Source organism: Bombina bombina, chromosome 7, assembly GCF_027579735.1.
Source record: "Bombina bombina isolate aBomBom1 chromosome 7, aBomBom1.pri, whole genome shotgun sequence".
NCBI lineage: Eukaryota > Metazoa > Chordata > Amphibia > Anura > Bombinatoridae > Bombina > Bombina bombina.
In genome coordinates, this window is record NC_069505.1 from 495595120 (window position 1) to 495607897 (window position 12778).

A 12778-nucleotide genomic window follows, 5' to 3' on the forward strand; every position below is an offset into this window, starting at 1 on the left:
GGTAAAAGGGTCTGTTCTCCCTTACACGGTACAATACAGGGGCTGATCTCATCTCACACTGTACAATACAGGGTCTGATCTCTCTTCACACTGTACAATACAGGGTCTGATCTCACCTCACGCTGTACAATACAGGGTATGATCTCCTCACACTGTACAACACAGGGTCTGTTCTTACCTCACAATGTACAATACAGGGTTTGATCTCACCTCACGCTGTACAATACAGGGTATGATCTCCTCACACTGTACAATACAGGGTCTGATCTTACCTCACACTGTACAATACAGGGTCTGATCTCCCTCACACTGTTTAATACAGGGTCAGATCTCACCTCACGCTGTACAATACAGAGCCTGATCTCACCTCACACTTTACAATACAATGTCTGATCTCCCTTACACTGTACAATACAGGGTCTGATCTCCCTCACACTGTACAATACAGGGTCTGATCTCCCTCACACTGTACAATACAGGGTCTGATCACACCTCACACTGTACAATACAGGGTCTGATCTCGCCTAACACTGTACAATACTGGGTCTGATCTCCCTCACACTGTACAATACAGGGTCTGATCTCCCCCCCACACTGTACAATACAGGGTTTGATCTTCTCACACTGTTCAATACAGGATCTGATCTCCCTCACATTGTACAATACAGGGTCGAATCTCACCTCACACTGTACAATACACGGTCTGATCTCCCTCACACTGTACAATACAGAGTCTGATCTCCCTCATACTGTACAATATACAGGGATAGGCAAGGTGTCCGTACATGGACACTGGTGTCCGTGACTGGCCCTTGCAGTGTCCGCCACCCGTTTTGTGGAGGGGAGGGAGGAGTAGAACAGAGGTAAATGCTGGTCCTCACTGCTCCTTGACCCAAGCGGCGCTACGCTTAGTAGCGGGAATGTGAGGGAAGAAGCAAGCTGCCTGCAGTCAACTAACCGTGAGTCATGACCCGTCCCAATTCCTTGATCTGTGCGGCAGTGTGGTGCTGGTGTCTGTGTGTAGAAGACCGCTGCCTTCCTGAAAAACCTTACGTAACCAAGTAACCAACCATGATGATCATGCATCAATTATGCAGACTCTCATAACAAAAATAAAATAAAAGGTAATACCACAAGCAATCTTAATATAAATGTTATTTTAAACTTGTTTGATTAGATGACTAATTTGTACTTGTGGAACTAGACCAGGGGCATCCAACGTGCAGCCCATTTAACAGCAAAGTGTCGCTCTCCTGACTTATAGAAACATAGAATATGTCGGCAGATAGGAACCATTCGGCCTATCTAGTCTGCCCAATTTTCTGAATACTTTCATTAGTTCCTGGCCTTATCTTATATCTAGCATAACGTTATGCCTATTCCATGCATGTTTAAACTACTTTACTGTCTCTACCACTTCTGCTGGATAGCTATTCCACCATGTATCCACTACCCTCTCTGTAAAGAGAGTGTTTTTTGATGTTTTTAAATTTAAAATCTACCTTGGTGTCCTTCACTAACGTCTGTACTTTTAAAAATGTCCGCCACAGCCTTGGTCCGTGCCTATCCCTGACAATATAGGGACTTTTGTTTGCAGTTTGAAAGTATGGCCGTGTGAGTCTGATTCAACAACGGTGGCCCAGATAGCTAAAAAAAACAGAGCAATGCGTTTCGACTGGTAAAAGGGTCTGTTCTCCCTTACACGGTACAATACAGGGTCTGATCTCACCTCACACTGTACAATACAGGGTCTGATCTCCCTTACACTGTACAATACAGTGTCTGATCTCTCCACACTGTACAATACAGGGTCTGATCTCTCCACACTGTACAAATTCAGGGTCTGATCTCCCACACACTGTACAATACAGGGTCTGAACTCACCTCACACTGTACAATACAGGGGCGGATCTCGCTCACACTGTACAATACAGGGTCTGATGTTCCCCACTGTAAAATACAGGGTCTGATCTCCCCTATACTGCACAATACAGGGTCTGATCTCAACTCACACTGTACAATACAGGGTCTGATCTCCCACACACTATACAATACAGGGTCTGATCTCCCTCATACTATACAATACAGGGTCTGATCACACCTCACACTGTACAATACAGGGTCTGATCTCGCCTAACACTGTACAATACTGGGTCTGATCTCCCTCACACTGTACAATACAGGGTCTGATCTCACCTCACACTCTACAATACAGGGTCTGATCTCACCTCACACTGTACAATACAGGGTCTGATCTCCCCCCCCCCACACTGTACAATACAGGGTTTGATCTTCTCACACTGTTCAATACAGGGTCTGATCTCCCTCACATTGTACAATACAGGGTCGAATCTCACCTCACACTGTACAATACACGGTCTGATCTCCCTCACACTGTACAATACAGAGTCTGATCTCCCTCATACTGTACAAAACAGGGTCTGATCTCATCTCACACTGTACAATACAGGGTCTGATCTCTCTTCACACTGTACAATACAGGGTCTGATCTCACCTCACGCTGTACAATACAGGGTATGATCTCCTCACACTGTACAATACAGGGTCTGTTCTTACCTCACACTGTACAATACAGGGTTTGATCTCACCTCACGCTGTACAATACAGGGTATGATCTCCTCACACTGTACAATACAGGGTCTGATCTTACCTCACACTGTACAATGCAGGGTCTGATCTCCCTCACACTGTTTAATACAGGGTCGGATCTCACCTCACGCTGTACAATACAGAGTCTGATCTCACCTCACACTTTACAATACAATGTCTGATCTCCCTTACACTGTACAATACAGGGTCTGATCTCCCTCACACTGTACAATACAGGGTCTGATCTCCCTCACACTGTACAATACAGGGTCTGATCACACCTCACACTGTACAATACAGGGTCTGATCTCGCCTAACACTGTACAATTCTGGGTCTGATCTCCCTCACACTGTACAATACAGGGTCTGATCTCACCTCACACTCTACAATACAGGGTCTGATCTCACCTAACACTGTACAATACAGGGTCTGATCTCCCCCCCACACTGTACAATACAGGGTTTGATCTTCTCACACTGTTCAATACAGGGTCTGATCTCCCTCACATTGTACAATACAGGGTCGAATTTCACCTCACACTGTACAATACACGGTCTGATCTCCCTCACACTGTACAATACAGAGTCTGATCTCCCTCATACTGTACAATATAGGGTCTGATCTCACCTCACACTGTGCAATACAGCATCTGATCTCCCCACACACACACTGTACAATACAGGGTCTGATCTCACCTTACACTGTACAATACAAAACCTATTCACCCCTAACCTATTAACGCCTAAATCTCCACAACCCATGTCACAATAAAACCCCATAACCAATTTTCCACTAAACCACCACAACCCCCCATCGCAAACTATCTCTACACCATATTTAGCCACCAATCAGCAAGCGCTAGCCAGTTGCTGAACCAAAAATGATCCAGCTCCTAAGCTTACATTCCTCACACGGTACAATACAGGGTCTGATCCCCCCCCCACACTGTACAATACAGGGTTTGATCTTCTCACACTGTTCAATACAGGGTCTGATCTCCCTCACATTGTACAATACAGGGTCGAATTTCACCTCACACTGTACAATACACGGTCTGATCTCCCTCACACTGTACAATACAGAGTCTGATCTCCCTCATACTGTACAATATAGGGTCTGATCTCACCTCACACTGTGCAATACAGCATCTGATCTCCCCACACACACACTGTACAATACAGGGTCTGATCACACCTCACACTGTACAATACAGGGTCTGATCTCGCCTAACACTGTACAATACTGGGTCTGATCTCCCTCACACTGTACAATACAGGGTCTGATCTCACCTCACACTCTACAATACAGGGTCTGATCTCACCTCACACTGTACAATACAGGGTCTGATCTCCCCCCCCCCCACACTGTACAATACAGGGTTTGATCTTCTCACACTGTTCAATACAGGGTCTGATCTCCCTCACATTGTACAATACAGGGTCGAATCTCACCTCACACTGTACAATACACGGTCTGATCTCCCTCACACTGTACAATACAGAGTCTGATCTCCCTCATACTGTACAAAACAGGGTCTGATCTCATCTCACACTGTACAATACAGGGTCTGATCTCTCTTCACACTGTACAATACAGGGTCTGATCTCACCTCACGCTGTACAATACAGGGTATGATCTCCTCACACTGTACAATACAGGGTCTGTTCTTACCTCACACTGTACAATACAGGGTTTGATCTCACCTCACGCTGTACAATACAGGGTATGATCTCCTCACACTGTACAATACAGGGTCTGATCTTACCTCACACTGTACAATACAGGGTCTGATCTCCCTCACACTGTTTAATACAGGGTCGGATCTCACCTCACGCTGTACAATACAGAGTCTGATCTCACCTCACACTTTACAATACAATGTCTGATCTCCCTTACACTGTACAATACAGGGTCTGATCTCCCTCACACTGTACAATACAGGGTCTGATCTCCCTCACACTGTACAATACAGGGTCTGATCACACCTCACACTGTACAATACAGGGTCTGATCTCGCCTAACACTGTACAATTCTGGGTCTGATCTCCCTCACACTGTACAATACAGGGTCTGATCTCACCTCACACTCTACAATACAGGGTCTGATCTCACCTCACACTGTACAATACAGGGTCTGATCTCCCCCCCACACTGTACAATACAGGGTTTGATCTTCTCACACTGTTCAATACAGGGTCTGATCTCCCTCACATTGTACAATACAGGGTCGAATTTCACCTCACACTGTACAATACACGGTCTGATCTCCCTCACACTGTACAATACAGAGTCTGATCTCCCTCATACTGTACAATATAGGGTCTGATCTCACCTCACACTGTGCAATACAGCATCTGATCTCCCCACACACACACTGTACAATACAGGGTCTGATCTCACCTTACACTGTACAATACAAAACCTATTCACCCCTAACCTATTAACGCCTAAATCTCCACAACCCATGTCACAATAAAACCCCATAACCAATTTTCCACTAAACCACCACAACCCCCCATCGCAAACTATCTCTACACCATATTTAGCCACCAATCAGCAAGCGCTAGCCAGTTGCTGAACCAAAAATGATCCAGCTCCTAAGCTTACATTCCTGCTTTTTTCAAATAGAGATACCAAGAGAACAAAGAAAATTTGATAATAGGAATAAATTAGAAACTTGCTTAAAATTGCATGCTGTATCTGAATCGTGAAATACATTTTTTGGGGTTTCATACCCCTTTAAGACTTAAAACATGTTAGAATTTAAATGTTTAAATTTTACTTTAATTGGCTGTATTTATATTTATTCAAATTGTATTCATTGTAAGTGTGTACTTGATGGACCCTCAGAACTAAACATATCACAGCCAGTTATTTTTAGACTTCACCTCTGATACTAAAACACACAAAGCAAATGTCGATAACCTCATGTAACAAGAGGTATGAAATGTTTTTACAGTGAGCTAAAGAAGATTAAGATAAGGGAGTTATATGAGCTCATGGTATTAGGCTGTAGATCAGGGGTGTCCAAACTTTTTTGGAAGAGTGCCAGATTTCATGAAGTGAACATGTGCGAGGGCCGACCATTTTGCCTGACATTCTTTGAACCATTTTAAAATAAATGCAAATGAGCTATTTTATGCAAAGTTTATTGAAAACGGCATACTTTTACATTTTGTGACTTGGATGACAAATCTAAACAGGTGTTAAATCACTCTGCCTTTAATATAAAAAAACAGGAAGCTGAAATATGTCAGGAACATTGTAAAGTACATTACAGTTATATGCTGTACAATGGAATTAAATGCTTGTCAGATGTTGATATCGTAATACTGTCTTAAAGCATATGAAAGTTCTCTTCACAGGGTTACGTTAAAGACAGTTCTTATTCACTTCACAAGGTTACGATAATGGCAGTAATTATAGTGCAGCAAAAGTTATTTAAGAGGTTACCTTGTAGGAATCACTGTTCGACAGGATTTAACAAAAAAAACTCTGTAGAGATCAGCAAGATGGTGGAGGAGTACTCTTGTGGCTCAGTACGGCTGAGCTTCCTGTGGCGTGTGACGTCAGAGGACGGATAACGGCCGATTGCTGTGCACTGAGACAGAAATAACACTACTCAAGGCAGTTTGGGACTTAACTGAGCGGCGGTCGGGGACTCACTGGGGGGCCGTATAATGTATATTTGTAAAATTATCTGTGGGGCCATATCAGTCCGGTACTCGTGCCGCAATTGGCCCGCGGGCCGGACTTTGGACATGCCTGCTGTAGATAATCTGATGTTCTCTATACTGCACAAAACAGTGTGATGACTTCCTTTTGTAAAATACAGGGTCTGTTCTCACTCATTTGTTACAATACAGGGTCCGATGTCCCCTTACTGTACAATAAAGGTTTTGATCTTCCTTACACTGTACAATCCAGGGCCTGATCTCATCCACACTGTACAATACAGGGTCTGATCTCACCTCACACTGTACAAAACAGGGTCTGATCTTACCTCACACTGTACAATACAGCGTCTGATCTCACCTCACACTGTACAATACAGGGCTGATCTCACCTCACACTGTACAAAACAGGGTCTGATCTCACCTCACACTGTACAAAACAGGGTCTGATCTCACCTCACTCTGTACAAAACAGGGTCTGATCTCACCTCACACTGTACAAAACAGGGTCTGATCTCACCTCACACTGTACAAAACAGGGTCTGATCTCACCTCACACTGTACAAAACAGGGTCTGAACTCCCTCACACTGTACAATACAGGGTCTGATCGTACCTCACACTGTACAATACAGGGTCTGATCTCACCTCACACTGTACAAAACAGGGTCTGATCTTACCTCACACTGTACAATACAGCGTCTGATCTCACCTCACACTGTACAATACAGGGTCTGATCTCACCTCACACTGTACAAAACAGGGTCTGATCTCACTTCACACTGTACAATACAGGGTCTGATCTCCCTCACACTGTACAATACAGATTCTGATCTCCCCACACTCTACAATACAGGGTCTGATCTCACCTCACACTGTACAAAACAGGGTCTGATCTCCCCACACTGTACAAAACAGGGTCTGATCTCCCCACACTGTACAATACAGGGTCTGATCTTACCTCACACTGCACAATACAGGGTCTGATCTCCCTCACACTGTACAATACAGGGTCTGATCTCCCCAGACTGTACAATACAGGGTCTGATCCCCCCACACTGTACAAAACAGGGTCTGATCTCCCCACACTCTACAATACAGGGTCTGATCTCCCCACACTGTACAAAACAGGGTCTGATCTCCCCACACTGTACAAAACAGGGTCTGATCTCCCCACACTATACAATACAGGGTCTGATCTCCCCACAATGTACAAAACAGGGTCTGATCTTACCTCACACTGTACAATACAGGGTCTGATTATGGACGTAGTGCATTGTATGCTTACATAACTTTAAATGTAATATCTTTAAAGTCTGATCTCCCTCACAATGTACAATACAGGGTCTAATCTCACCTCACACTGTACAATCCAGGGTCTGATCTCATCCACACTGTACAATACAGGGTCTGATCTCACCTCACACTGTACAAAACAGGGTCTGATCTCCCCACACTGTACAAAACAGGGTCTGATCTCACCTCACACTGTACAATACAGGGTCTGATCTTACCTCACACTGTACAATACAGGGTCTGATCTTACCTCACACTGTACAATACAGGGTCTGATCTCACCTCATACTGTACAAAACAGGGTCTGATCTCCCCACACTGTACAAAACAGGGTCTGATCTAACCACACTGTACAAAACAGGGTCTGATCTCACCACACTTTACAATACAGGGTCGGATCTCCCCACACTGTACAATACAGGGTCTGATCTACCTCACACTGTACAATACATGGTCTGATCCCCCCACACTGTACAAAACAGGGTCTGATCTCCCCACACTCTACAATACAGGGTCTGATTTCCCCACACTGTACAAAACAGGGTCTGATCTCCCCACACTGTACAAAACAGGGTCTGATCTCCCCACACTGTACAATACAGGGTCTGATCTTACCTCACACTGTACAATACAGGGTCTGATCTTACCTCACACTGTACAATACAGGGTCTGATCTTACCTCACACTGTACAATACAGGGTCTGATCTCCCCACACTGTACAAAACAGGGTCTGATCTCACCACACTGTACAAAACAGGGTCTGATCTCCCCACACTGTACAATACAGGGTCTGATCTTACCTCACACTGTACAATACAGGGTCTGATCTTACCTCACACTGTACAATACAGGGTCTGATCTCACCACACTGTACAAAACAGGGTCTGATCTCACCACACTGTACAAAACAGGGTCTGATCTCACCACACTCTACAATACAGGGTCTGATCTCCCCACACTGTACAAAACAGGGTCTGATCTCCCCACACTCTACAATACAGGGTCTGATCTCTCCTCACACTGTACAAAACAGGGTCTGATCTCCCAACACTGTACAAAACAGGGTCTGATCTCCCCACACTGTACAATACAGGGTCTGATCTTACCTCACACTGTACAATACAGGGTCTGATCTTACCTCACACTGTACAATACAGGGTCTGATCTCCCCACACTGTACAAAACAGGGTCTGATCTCCCCACACTGTACAAAACAGGGTCAGATCTCACCACACTCTATAATACAGGGTCTTATCTCATCCACACTGTACAATACATGGTCTGATCTCATCCACACTGTACAACACAGGGTCTGTTTTCCTGAAACTATACAATATAGTGTCTGATCTTCCGCACACTGTACAATACAGGGTCTGATCTCCCTCACACTGTACAATACAGGGTCTGATCGTACCTCACACTGTACAATACAGGGTCTGATCTCACCTCACACTGTACAAAACAGGGTCTGATCTTACCTCACACTGTACAATAAAGCGTCTGATCTCACCTCACACTGTACAATACAGGGTCTGATCTCACCTCACACTGTACAAAACAGGGTCTGATCTCACTTCACACTGTACAATACAGGGTCTGATCTCCCTCACACTGTACAATACAGATTCTGATCTCCCCACACTCTACAATACAGGGTCTGATCTCACCTCACACTGTACAAAACAGGGTCTGATCTCCCCACACTGTACAAAACAGGGTCTGATCTCCCCACACTGTACAATACAGGGTCTGATCTTACCTCACACTGTACAATACAGGGTCTGATCTCCCTCACACTGTACAATACAGGGTCTGATCTCCCCAGACTGTACAATACAGGGTCTGATCCCCCCACACTGTACAAAACAGGGTCTGATCTCCCCACACTCTACAATACAGGGTCTGATCTCCCCACACTGTACAAAACAGGGTCTGATCTCCCCACACTGTACAAAACTGGGTCTGATCTCCCCACACTATACAATACAGGGTCTGATCTCCCCACAATGTACAAAACAGGGTCTGATCTTACCTCACACTGTACAATACAGGGTCTGATTATGGACGTAGTGCATTGTATGCTTACATAACTTTAAATGTAATATCTTTAAAGTCTGATCTCCCTCACAATGTACAATACAGGGTCTAATCTCACCTCACACTGTACAATCCAGGGTCTGATCTCATCAACACTGTACAATACAGGGTCTGATCTCACCTCACACTGTACAAAACAGGGTCTGATCTCCCCACACTGTACAAAACAGGGTCTGATCTCACCTCACACTGTACAATACAGGGTCTGATCTTACCTCACACTGTACAATACAGGGTCTGATCTCACCTCATACTGTACAAAACAGGGTCTGATCTCCCCACACTGTACAAAACAGGGTCTGATCTAACCACACTGTACAAAACAGGGTCTGATCTCACCACACTCTACAATACAGGGTCGGATCTCCCCACACTGTACAATACAGGGTCTGATCTACCTCACACTGTACAATACATGGTCTGATCCCCCCACACTGTACAAAACAGGGTCTGATCTCCCCACACTCTACAATACAGGGTCTGATTTCCCCACACTGTACAAAACAGGGTCTGATCTCCCCACACTGTACAAAACAGGGTCTGATCTCCCCACACTGTACAATACAGGGTCTGATCTTACCTCACACTGTACAATACAGGGTCTGATCTTACCTCACACTGTACAATACAGGGTCTGATCTTACCTCACACTGTACAATACAGGGTCTGATCTCCCCACACTGTACAAAACAGGGTCTGATCTCCCCACACTGTACAAAACAGGGTCTGATCTCACCACACTGTACAAAACAGGGTCTGATCTCACCACACTCTACAATACAGGGTCTGATCTCCCCACACTGTACAAAACAGGGTCTGATCTCCCCACACTCTACAATACAGGGTCTGATCTCTCCTCACACTGTACAAAACAGGGTCTGATCTCCCAACACTGTACAAAACAGGGTCTGATCTCCCCACACTGTACAATACAGGGTCTGATCTTACCTCACACTGTACAATACAGGGTCTGATCTTACCTCACACTGTACAATACAGGGTCTGATCTCCCCACACTGTACAAAACAGGGTCTGATCTCCCCACACTGTACAAAACAGGGTCAGATCTCACCACACTCTATAATACAGGGTCTTATCTCATCCACACTGTACAATACAGGGTCTGATCTCATCCACACTGTACAACACAGGGTCTGTTTTCCTGAAACTATACAATATAGTGTCTGATCTTCCGCACACTGTACAATACAGGGTCTGATCTGACCTCACACTGTACAATACAGGGTCTGATCTCACCTCACACTGTACAATACAGCGTCTGATCTCCCCCACAATGTACAATACAGGGTCTGATCTCACCTCACACTGTACAATACAGGGTCTGATCTCCCCCCATACTGTACAATACAGGGTCTGATCTCACCTCACACTGTACAATACAGGGTCTGATCTCACCTCACACTGTACAATACAGTGTCTGATCTCCCCCCACACTGTACAATACAGGGTCTGATCTCACTTAACACTATACAATACAGGGTCTGATCTCACCTCACACTGTACAATACAGGGTCTGATATCCCCTCACACTGTACAATACAGGGTCTGATCTCACCTCACACTGTACAATACAGGGTCTGATCTCATCCACACTGTACAATACAGGGTCTGATCTCACCTCACACTGTACAAAACAGGGTCTGATCTCCCCACACTGTACAATACAGGGTCTGATCTCACCTCACACTGTACAAAACAGGGTCTGATCTCACCTCAAACTGTACAAAACAGGGTCTGATCTCACCACACTGTACAATACAGGGTCTGATCTTACCTCACACTGTACAATACAGGGTCTGATCTCACCTCACACTGTACAAAACAGGGTCTGATCTCACCACACTGTACAATACAGGGTCTGATCTTACCTCACACTGTACAATACAGGGTCTGATCTTACCTCATACTGTACAATACAGGGTCTGATCTCACCTCACACTGTACAAAACAGGGTCTGATCTCCCCACACTGTACAAAACAGGGTCTGATCTAACCACACTGTACAAAACAGGGTCTGATCTCACCACACTCTACAAAACAGGGTCTGATCTCCCCACACTGTACAATACAGGGTCTGATCTCATCCACACTGTACAACACAGGGTCTGTTTTCCTGAAACTATACAATAAAGTGTCTGATCTTCCGCACACTGTACAATACAGGGTCTAATCTCACCTCACACTGTACAATACAGGGTCTGATCTGACCTCACACTGTACAATACAGGGTCTGATCTCACCTCACACTGTACAATACAGCGTCTGATCTCCCCCACAATGTACAATACAGGGTCTGATCTCACCTCACACTGTACAATACAGGGTCTGATCTCCCCCCATACTGTACAATACAGGGTCTGATCTCACCTCACACTGTACAATACAGGGTCTGATCTCACCTCACACTGTACAATACAGTGTCTGATCTCCCCCCACACTGTACAATACAGGGTCTGATCTCACTTAACACTATACAATACAGGGTCTGATCTCACCTCACACTGTACAATACAGGGTCTGATCTCCCCTCACACTGTACAATACAGGGTCTGATCTCACCCCCCACTTTTACAACCCAGGGTCTGATCTCATCCACACTGTAAAATACAGGGTCTGATCTCACCTCACACTGTACAAAACAGGGTCTGATCTCCCCACACTGTACAATACAGGGTCTGATCTCACCTCACACTGTACAAAACAGGGTCTGATCTCACCTCAAACTGTACAAAACAGGGTCTGATCTCACCACACTGTACAATACAGGGTCTGATCTTACCTCACACTGTACAATACAGGGTCTGATCTTACCTCACACTGTACAAAACAGGGTCTGATCTCCCCACACTGTACAAAACAGGGTCTGATCTAACCACACTGTACAAAACAGGGTCTGATCTCACCACACTCTACAATACAGGGTCTGATCTCCCCACACTGTACAATACAGGGTCTGATCTACCTCACACTGTACAATACAGGGTCTGATCCCCCCACACTGTACAATACATGGTCTGATCCCCCCACACTGTACAAAACAGGGTCTGATCTCCCCACACTCTACAATACAGGGTCTGAT